Source organism: Elephantulus edwardii, unplaced genomic scaffold (genome assembly GCF_000299155.1).
Source record: "Elephantulus edwardii isolate Elephantulus edwardi_28Jun2011 unplaced genomic scaffold, EleEdw1.0 scaffold00374, whole genome shotgun sequence".
Lineage (NCBI taxonomy): Eukaryota > Metazoa > Chordata > Mammalia > Macroscelidea > Macroscelididae > Elephantulus > Elephantulus edwardii.
In genome coordinates, this window is record NW_006400124.1 from 552,562 (window position 1) to 560,660 (window position 8,099).

Consider the following 8,099-nt stretch of genomic DNA (forward strand, 5'->3'; position numbering starts at 1 on the left):
GCCATCACTCTAGACTCCTGTCATGACAGAAATACCTAGTCACATAGCTGATTTAAACAGTTTTCTCCCTCCTCTGTTTCAGTGCAGTATACATTATTGAATCCATCTTACTCAGTCTCGCCCCAACCCCAAGGACAGTCCCATTCTACAGCAGTGGCACCATGCAATATTCGTTCTTTTGTGACTGGGATATTTCACTCAGTATAATGTTCTCCAGCGTCAACCATTTTGAATAATATTGCATGAGTTCCTTGTTTTTTCAATGCAGCATAGTATTCCATTGTGCGAATATACCACAGCTTCTCTATCCATTCGTTTGTTGATGGGCACTTAGGTTGTTTCCAACTCCTTGCTATTGTGAACAATGCTGCAATAAACGTGGGTGTGCATATATCTGCTTGGATGTCAGTTATGGTCTCTTCAGGGTATATTCCCAGTAGTGGAATTGCTGGGTCAAATGGTATCTCTATTTGTAACTTTTTGAGAAAGTGCCATAACCAAGGGTGACTTTTACCCAGAGCCAAACCATCAACCCTGACACGTTATTGTCTGATGATGATCCTGAAAGAGTCATGCATGAGTACCAGAAACCCTTAGATGTTACTCAAGCCACCATGACCTGAAGAATACTCCTCTTGAGGAAGTCGATGCTACCCTCTTCTCTGATAAGAGCAGCTGTGTGGAGCAGGGAATCAAAAAGCAGGAGAGGCAGTCACCACTCATAAAGAAATCATCTGGGCCCAGACTCTGCCCATTAGAATTTCTGCACAAAAGACTGAAATTATTGCCCTTGCATAAGCTCTGAGGTAGGGGAAGAGACAGGAGAATCATTGTTTACACAGACAGCAGGTATGCCTTTTCCACCACGCATGTACACGGACAGATATATCAAGAGGGGCTTGCAAAAAAAAAAAAAAGAGAGGGGCTTGCTCACCTCAGAGGGTTAAGCTATCAAAAAGAAAGAAGAAACCCTGGTTCTCTTAGAAGTTGTTCACCTCCCAACCCAAGTGTCCATTGTGCATTTTCAGAGGCACCAGAAGAGAGAATCCCTGAAGACCAGGGGTAATCAAACTGCTAACCTGGCAGCCTGGGAGACAGCACTAAAACCAGGAGGGTCTTAATCATCCTAACGGTGAATCCTGATCCCAGCTCACCATCCTCACCCCATATACAACCCTGAAAATAAGCAATGTTTCAACACCCAAGGAGAAAAGAAGACTCACAAAGGGAGCTGAGGCCCAGTGGGTACACTACTATGCCTTCTAAGCTGAGCAGAACCCTGGTTCAACACCTCCACAGCTCAGCCAACCTGGGTTCCCAAAACCTGTGTGAACTACGTAAAAGATACTACATCACAATGTGAAAGTTGTGCTTTAGTGAATTCCACAAATCAGACAAAGTGGAAGAGAAGAAAATGTGGGGAATTCAACCAGAAGAGAGCTGGGAAATAGACTTCAGTGAATTAAGAAAAGGACAAGAGGGATATAAGCACTGCCTCGTCATGGTAGACACTTTCTTTTTCAAATGTGTTAGAGGATTTTATTCTTGTTGTTATTGTGAATTTTTTTCCCTTTTTTATTAAATTTTATTAATTTTAATGAACATTTACAGATATTTCGGGTTTCCATTCATTCATTGTTGCACTATTTTCTCTACCTTCCCCCCCCAGTTCATTCCTCCAAATGCCACAGTGCTTGTCAAAGCCAGTTCTGATTAATATCCTTTGTCAGTGTGTCCTTGGCCATTCCCTATCACTCCTCCTGAGAGAGACTTCACCCTGATTCATAAGGAAAAGGGGACGGCATATTCTCTTAGCTACTTCCTGCTGAAAAGGGACGCTGTAGGTTTCAGGATGAAGATCTTCTCTCACTACTCTAAAGGGCCCCTTTGGCAATAGGAAACACATAGACTATTGTGGAGATTGATTTTGGAATTTAGGTGCACTGTTATCAATTGTGCTTAGCCGTACATGTTCATATCCTTGAAGATGTATTATGGAACTGTTGCAGCCTGGAAGACACAAATTTAACTAACAAGTTAAAAATACGTGAATCAAAACTTAAAAAGCAATAATAATCCAAGTAGAGGTTCTAACAGTGGCACAAATCAAGTTACAGAGGGAAGGTAGTTCTTAACATGAAAGGCCCATTCACTAGCACTTTGTCTATCATAGTATAAAGTTTAGGAATCACAAGATGTAGTGACTTAACCATGTCATTTATTGTTCTTAAGTCCTGAAGCAAATTCCATCTATCACTGGGTTGTTTTACTGCTCGGAAGTCCGCATGCAGGGCAGAGGTGAAGAAAGGACCTTTTTAAGAGGTTTTCCATCAATTCCAACAACTAAGAAATAGTGAAAAGAGTTGGGACCTGAGAAGGCTTTTAGGACCAATTAGTAGGCTCTTGTGTCCAGGAGAAAATGAATATACTTGCCAGTAATGTTAATGCTCATCCACAGCTCTTCTGGGAGGATCTAAATCGTTCAAGCGTCCTCCTTTGTTTCCAGCTGGGAGCTGGGCCCTGTCAGTCCTGTCAGCCATGAGGACCTGATATGGGCCACCCTTGCCCAAGTGTCCTTCAGATCCACACTTAAAGCAAGTGAGCGGAGCTTCCTCTCTACTCCCTTGCCTATCTGTGGCTCTCGTCTGTGACACTGTCTACTGAAGTGGCCCAGCTTTCCACAGTGGAAGCAAGGTAGACACTTTCTCTTGGTGAGTACAACCTTTCCCTATCCAATTGGAAAAGGCTCAAGTGGTACTCAAGAAATTGCTCCAAGAAATACTCTCCAGTTTCAGTTTGCCCACCTCACTGGATCCGACAATGGTCCAGCCTGCTCAGATTCTGTGTCAAATCTGATCACCCAAACACTACTTATAGCTGAGAGGGAAGGAGGCAGAGCTGTGAGCAGCAATCCACATGTGTCCAGCTTCTCACTATGGGTTTCCAGGGTGACCAGGGTAAAGTCTGCACCATGAAGGCCTCAGTATATTCTGCATGTCCCCATCTTGGGGGAATCCCAGAGGGCAGTTGCTGCCCCCCAGACTTGAGGCTTCTCGTGATAGCTTGGAGCTGGAACATCACTGGCTAGCGGTATGACTGGTCCCTAGAAGGAGCCCTGGTGGCTAAATGCCTTGTGTTAAGGCTGATTACCTATAGGCCAGGGGTTTGAATCTACTCGCTTCTCTTTGACTACCAGGTGTCTGGTCTCCTCCGAGCAGAAAGGTTACAGCTGCAACAACCACACAGGTCTCCATAAAATGTATTCGGTGGGTTTGGGGCTGGTGTCTGAGTCCTGTTTTGTTGCCATCTCTCGTTGCAATGCCGATCTGTGGAACATCCTGTCTCCCTGTGTACCTCTCTGTGTCTCCTTTCCCGAGTGTCTCCTTGTGGTCTCTTCTGTGTCTCTGGCTCTCTCCTCCCTTCCTCTGTCTCCATCTCTCTCTCTGCTGTGTCTCTCCTCCCCCGACTCTCTATCTCTACTCTGTCTCTGCATCTGTGTCTCTATATCTGTAGATCTCTCTATCTGTATAGCTCCATGTATCTCTATATATCAGTTTCTATTTTGGTGTCTATCTCTATCTGTGTCTGTCTCTCCTCTCTGTGACTCAGTCCTTGTGTCTCTCTCCTGTCTCTGATCTGTGTCTATTTATATCTGCATAGCTATTTTGAATTGCAATACTGAGAGAAGCTATGGAAAAAACTTGAGTGATCCAGGAAGCATCAAAAGAAGGTAGAAAGAACACATGGGGTCGCTGTACAAAAAAGAAATGGGTGACACTAAAATATTTCAGAAAGCAGCATATGATAAAGAGCCAGTGGTGATGGAGGAAGTGTAAGATGCATTGAAGTCAGTGGCTAAAAATAAGGTTCCTGACATCAATGTGATACCAAATGACATGTTCTGAATGCAGACCTGGACATACATACTAGTCTATGCAAGAAAATTTGGAGGACAGCTACCTGGCCTACTGCCTGACAGAGATACATATTTGCTCCCATTCTCAACAAAGATTATCTAACTGAATGTGGAAATTATTGAACTATATCAGTAATATCATATTAGAGCAAAATATTGTTGAAGATCACCCAAATATGGTTAGAACATTCTATTGACAGAGAACTGACAGAAGTTCAGACGGAGTTGACCAGAGGCCATGACACCAGGGAGCTCATTGTGGCACCAGGTGGATCCTGATTAAATAAAGGACACCAGGAGAATGGCTGCTTGCATTTTATTGACCATGTAAAGGCAAATGACTGTGTGGATCATAACAAACTGTGGCTAACATTGAGCAGAAAAGAACTTTCAGAATATTTAATAATGTTTATATGAAATCTATTTCTAGACCAGAAACTGTTGTCCAACAGAGCAAGAAAACACTGCATGCTTTAACATCAGGGAAGATGTGGATAATGGCTGGATCATCTCTCCACATCTATTCAATCTGTATGCTGAGTATGTAATTCCAGAAGCCAGACTCTATGAAGAGGATTGTGTCATGTTAATCAGAGGAAGACTCATGAACAATCTGTGTTATGTAGATGACAATACCTTGCTTGTTGAAATTAAGAAGGTGTTGAAGCACTTGCTGCAGGAGATCAAAGACTGGAGCCTTCAGTATGTATTACATCTCCACACTAAGAAAACAAAGATCCTCATTACTGGACCAATGATAGATTGAGAAAAGATTAAAACTGTCCCCAATTTCATCTTACTTGCATTCACACACAGCAGGCTTTGTATCACAATTCAAGAGATTGGGAGACACAAATTATTGAGAAAGCCCACTTTCAGGGAGCTCTTCAAAGTCCTGAAGAGCAATGATGTCAATTTAAAGTCTAACATGCACCTGATCCAAGCCATAGTTTTCTCAATCTCCTACAATGCGGCTGAGAGCTGGATAATGAATAACGATGAAAGAATTGGTGTAATTGAATGATGGTGCTAGAGAACAGAGTATCCCATGGACGTTAAAGAACAAAGAAATAGATCTTGGAGAAGGAGCTGCCTGAGTGCTCTGTGGAGGCAAAGATGGTGATGTTTCATTGCACATATTTTGGACATGTTGTAAGGAGAGGCTATTTCTTGGAAAGGGACATCATGCTTGGAAAGGCAGAGGGTCAGCAAAAGAGAGGAAGACCCTCAATGAGATGGATTGATACAGTATCTGCAGCAATGGGCTCCTGTGTGGAGGATGGTGAGAAAGGGTAGGACAGAGTTCAGATCTATTATTCACAGGGCTGTTATGAATCGAAGCTGACTCTAAGGCATTTAACAACAGCAGTAACATAGCTGTCTCTCTGTCTCTCTCCTCCCCCTCACCTCTGTTTCTCCTGACCTTGTACTTTCCCTCCCCAGGAATTCCCCTCAGGAGGGCAGGATGGAAAGACTGGCCTTGCTGGGAGGTACATGCCTCCGGGTGCCCACTTCTCCCTTCCTGGCCTCTGCCCTACTACCCTGAACATTCTGGTCCTTCCCCACCCACCCACCAGCCCGAGGGAATGGCTGGAACCTGGGCTGCTGGACCCTTGGCCCTATTTAAAGGGAGTCAGTTTGCAGCAGAGTGCTGTGTGGTATCAGGCCGGGCCTGCACGAGAAAGAGTCCTGGCCAGTGAGTTTCCAGTGTACCAGTCTCAGCCACAGGAGTCGCCAGCATGTTCTCCAAGCTGCTCCTGCCCTTGATCCTCTTGGCCAGCTGCATGTTCTGCAGTGGAAGTGATGGTACAAAGGGCCCGGTGGTGGTGGGAAGAAAAGGGATCCTTGAGGCAAGGCTGACCTGGGAGCTTGGCTCTGAGCCTAGATTAGTTCTGGACATACAGTATGGGATAGGTGTGGACTCACAGAATGTGCATCTATTGGGCCAGGGTCACTGTCCCCATCATACGGATGGGAAAAGGCATAGATAAGAGCCATGACAGACAGAGACACATAGACCGTCAGAGAAGCAGGTGAAATATGAGGTGAGGTGACCAGGCTGCTGACGTGAAGCTGGTACTTCCAGTCCACCAGTTGCTCCATGGGGAAATGAGGCTGATTTCTCCCCTTTAACACCAACAGTCTTGGGCTGTTACCACAGATGCAGATGTGGATACAAATACAGATGGGGTAGAATGCCTGGTGGTGGCACCGAGGTGATGCGCTCTGCTGCTAAGAAGAAGATAGGAAAGGAATCCACCCATTGGCCCCGTGGGAGAAAGGCTTGTCCACCTGCTCTCACAGTGGTGCTCATGAGTCAAGTCTGACTCACAGTGACCCTGTGAACCCTGAACCCGGGCCTGGCCTAGGGCCTCCTCCTCAGTGGTTAGTCTAGCAGTGTCTGTGATGGGGTTCTCCTTCACCACAAGGGTCATTCTGGCCTAGTGGTAAGAAGCTACACTGTCAACACGAAGGCATGCAGTTCAAATCCAACAGCTGCTCTGTCAGAGCAAGATGGACAGTCAACTCCTGTGCAATTTCCTGCCTCTGAAAATCCACTGGAGCGTGAGCTATGGTACAGTTCTGAATTGACAATAGGACGATGACAGCATAATGGAGTCATTGAATCCTGAGACCCAGGTTCACTCCCCAGCTACTCCGTCATGTTTTCATTGTAGGCATTCATTTTAAAATATAATCCCAGTCATGTGCTTCAACACAAAACTTACAAGATCAAGATACACCCAACTGTGTCCCTCCCGATCTGGGTTCCTGCCACCCTATACCCCTCTGTGGGTCCTTGGACCTCAGTTTAGCCATTTGGAAAATGGGCTGATAACTCCCACTTTGGTGGAATGTAGGGACTCTGATGGCATGGTGTTTTATCAGTTGTGTTCCTAAGGTCAGCAGTTCTGATCCACCATCAGTCGTACTTCAGGAGAAAGATGAGTAGTGTTTTCCCCATAAAGATTTATAACCTCAAAAATGCAGTGGATGGCAATTTAGAGTCAGCAGGGCCTCGAGGGCAGTGGGTGTGGAGATGGTAGGGTGATTCAGAGCTAGTATCCTTTTGTCAGAGAGGTATGCTGACTTATAGTGACCCTGATCACAGCACAACAAGGGCCTTCCCTTGCCCCTTCCTCACATCCACCACCAGGCTATCAGTTTGTCCTGCTGTGGTGGCTTGTATATTTCTGTTATGCTGAAAGCTGAACCACTGACACAAATACCAGTAGGTCACCCATGGTGGACAGGTTTCAGCACCTTCCAGATCAAGACAGACTAGAAGAAAAGGCCTGGCTGCCACATCTGATAGATCTTTGTTTCTAGATGTTATCCAGTTGAGTATGACTCGTGGTGACCCTAAGAATGACAGATCTGAACCTTCCTCTCTCATGTATGTTGTTATGAACTGCTGAGTAGAACTGACACATAGCTGACCACCTAGAGGATTTTTAGAGACTGTGAATCACACAGGAAGCAATTGGCCGTCTTTCTATCACAGGGAAGCTGGTGACCTCAAACTGCATGCCTTTGAGTTCGCAGCACAGCTTTTATGAATGAATTTATTTCTTAACCGATGTTTATTAGACACCTGCTGTATTTTAGGCATTGGCTGGAAGAATTCAGGGATGGGCTCACAGCACAACTCTGAGAGTCTCAGGATCAACCATATGTGGCCATGGACTAGTAACTTGACATTTGTCCTACGGTGCTAAGAGACTGAGGAAAGAGGCAGGGGGCACTGAGATGCTGATGTGGCAGTTTACTAAGGGGTAACTTACTCAGAGGCAATTCCTTGGGCAATACAGAGCAGACTTGAGTCTGAGTGCCCCCAACATTGGCTCTAAACCAGGGCTCCAGAGAGCTGATTTCATCCCAGTAGTTGATGGTAGTGGTAGCCTCCAAATTGCCTCTTTTGAGCCATTATAGCTAGGCCCTTTTGGCCTCAGCTACCTTAACTACAGACACGTAGTCTTGCAAATCACTAACAGCTGTGGGACCAGGTAAAGAAAAAGAGTTTCCCACATATTGCACAGCCAGACTTGAGAAGACCAAAATTTGTGGTAGCAAGTCTGGAGGGACTCTGGAGCAAGACCATAGTGAGAATGAGTCCTTGATGGTGGAAAGACTGTGGCATTGCTGTGGGAGAACCTGTGGAAAGGTACAGGCAGACCATCCC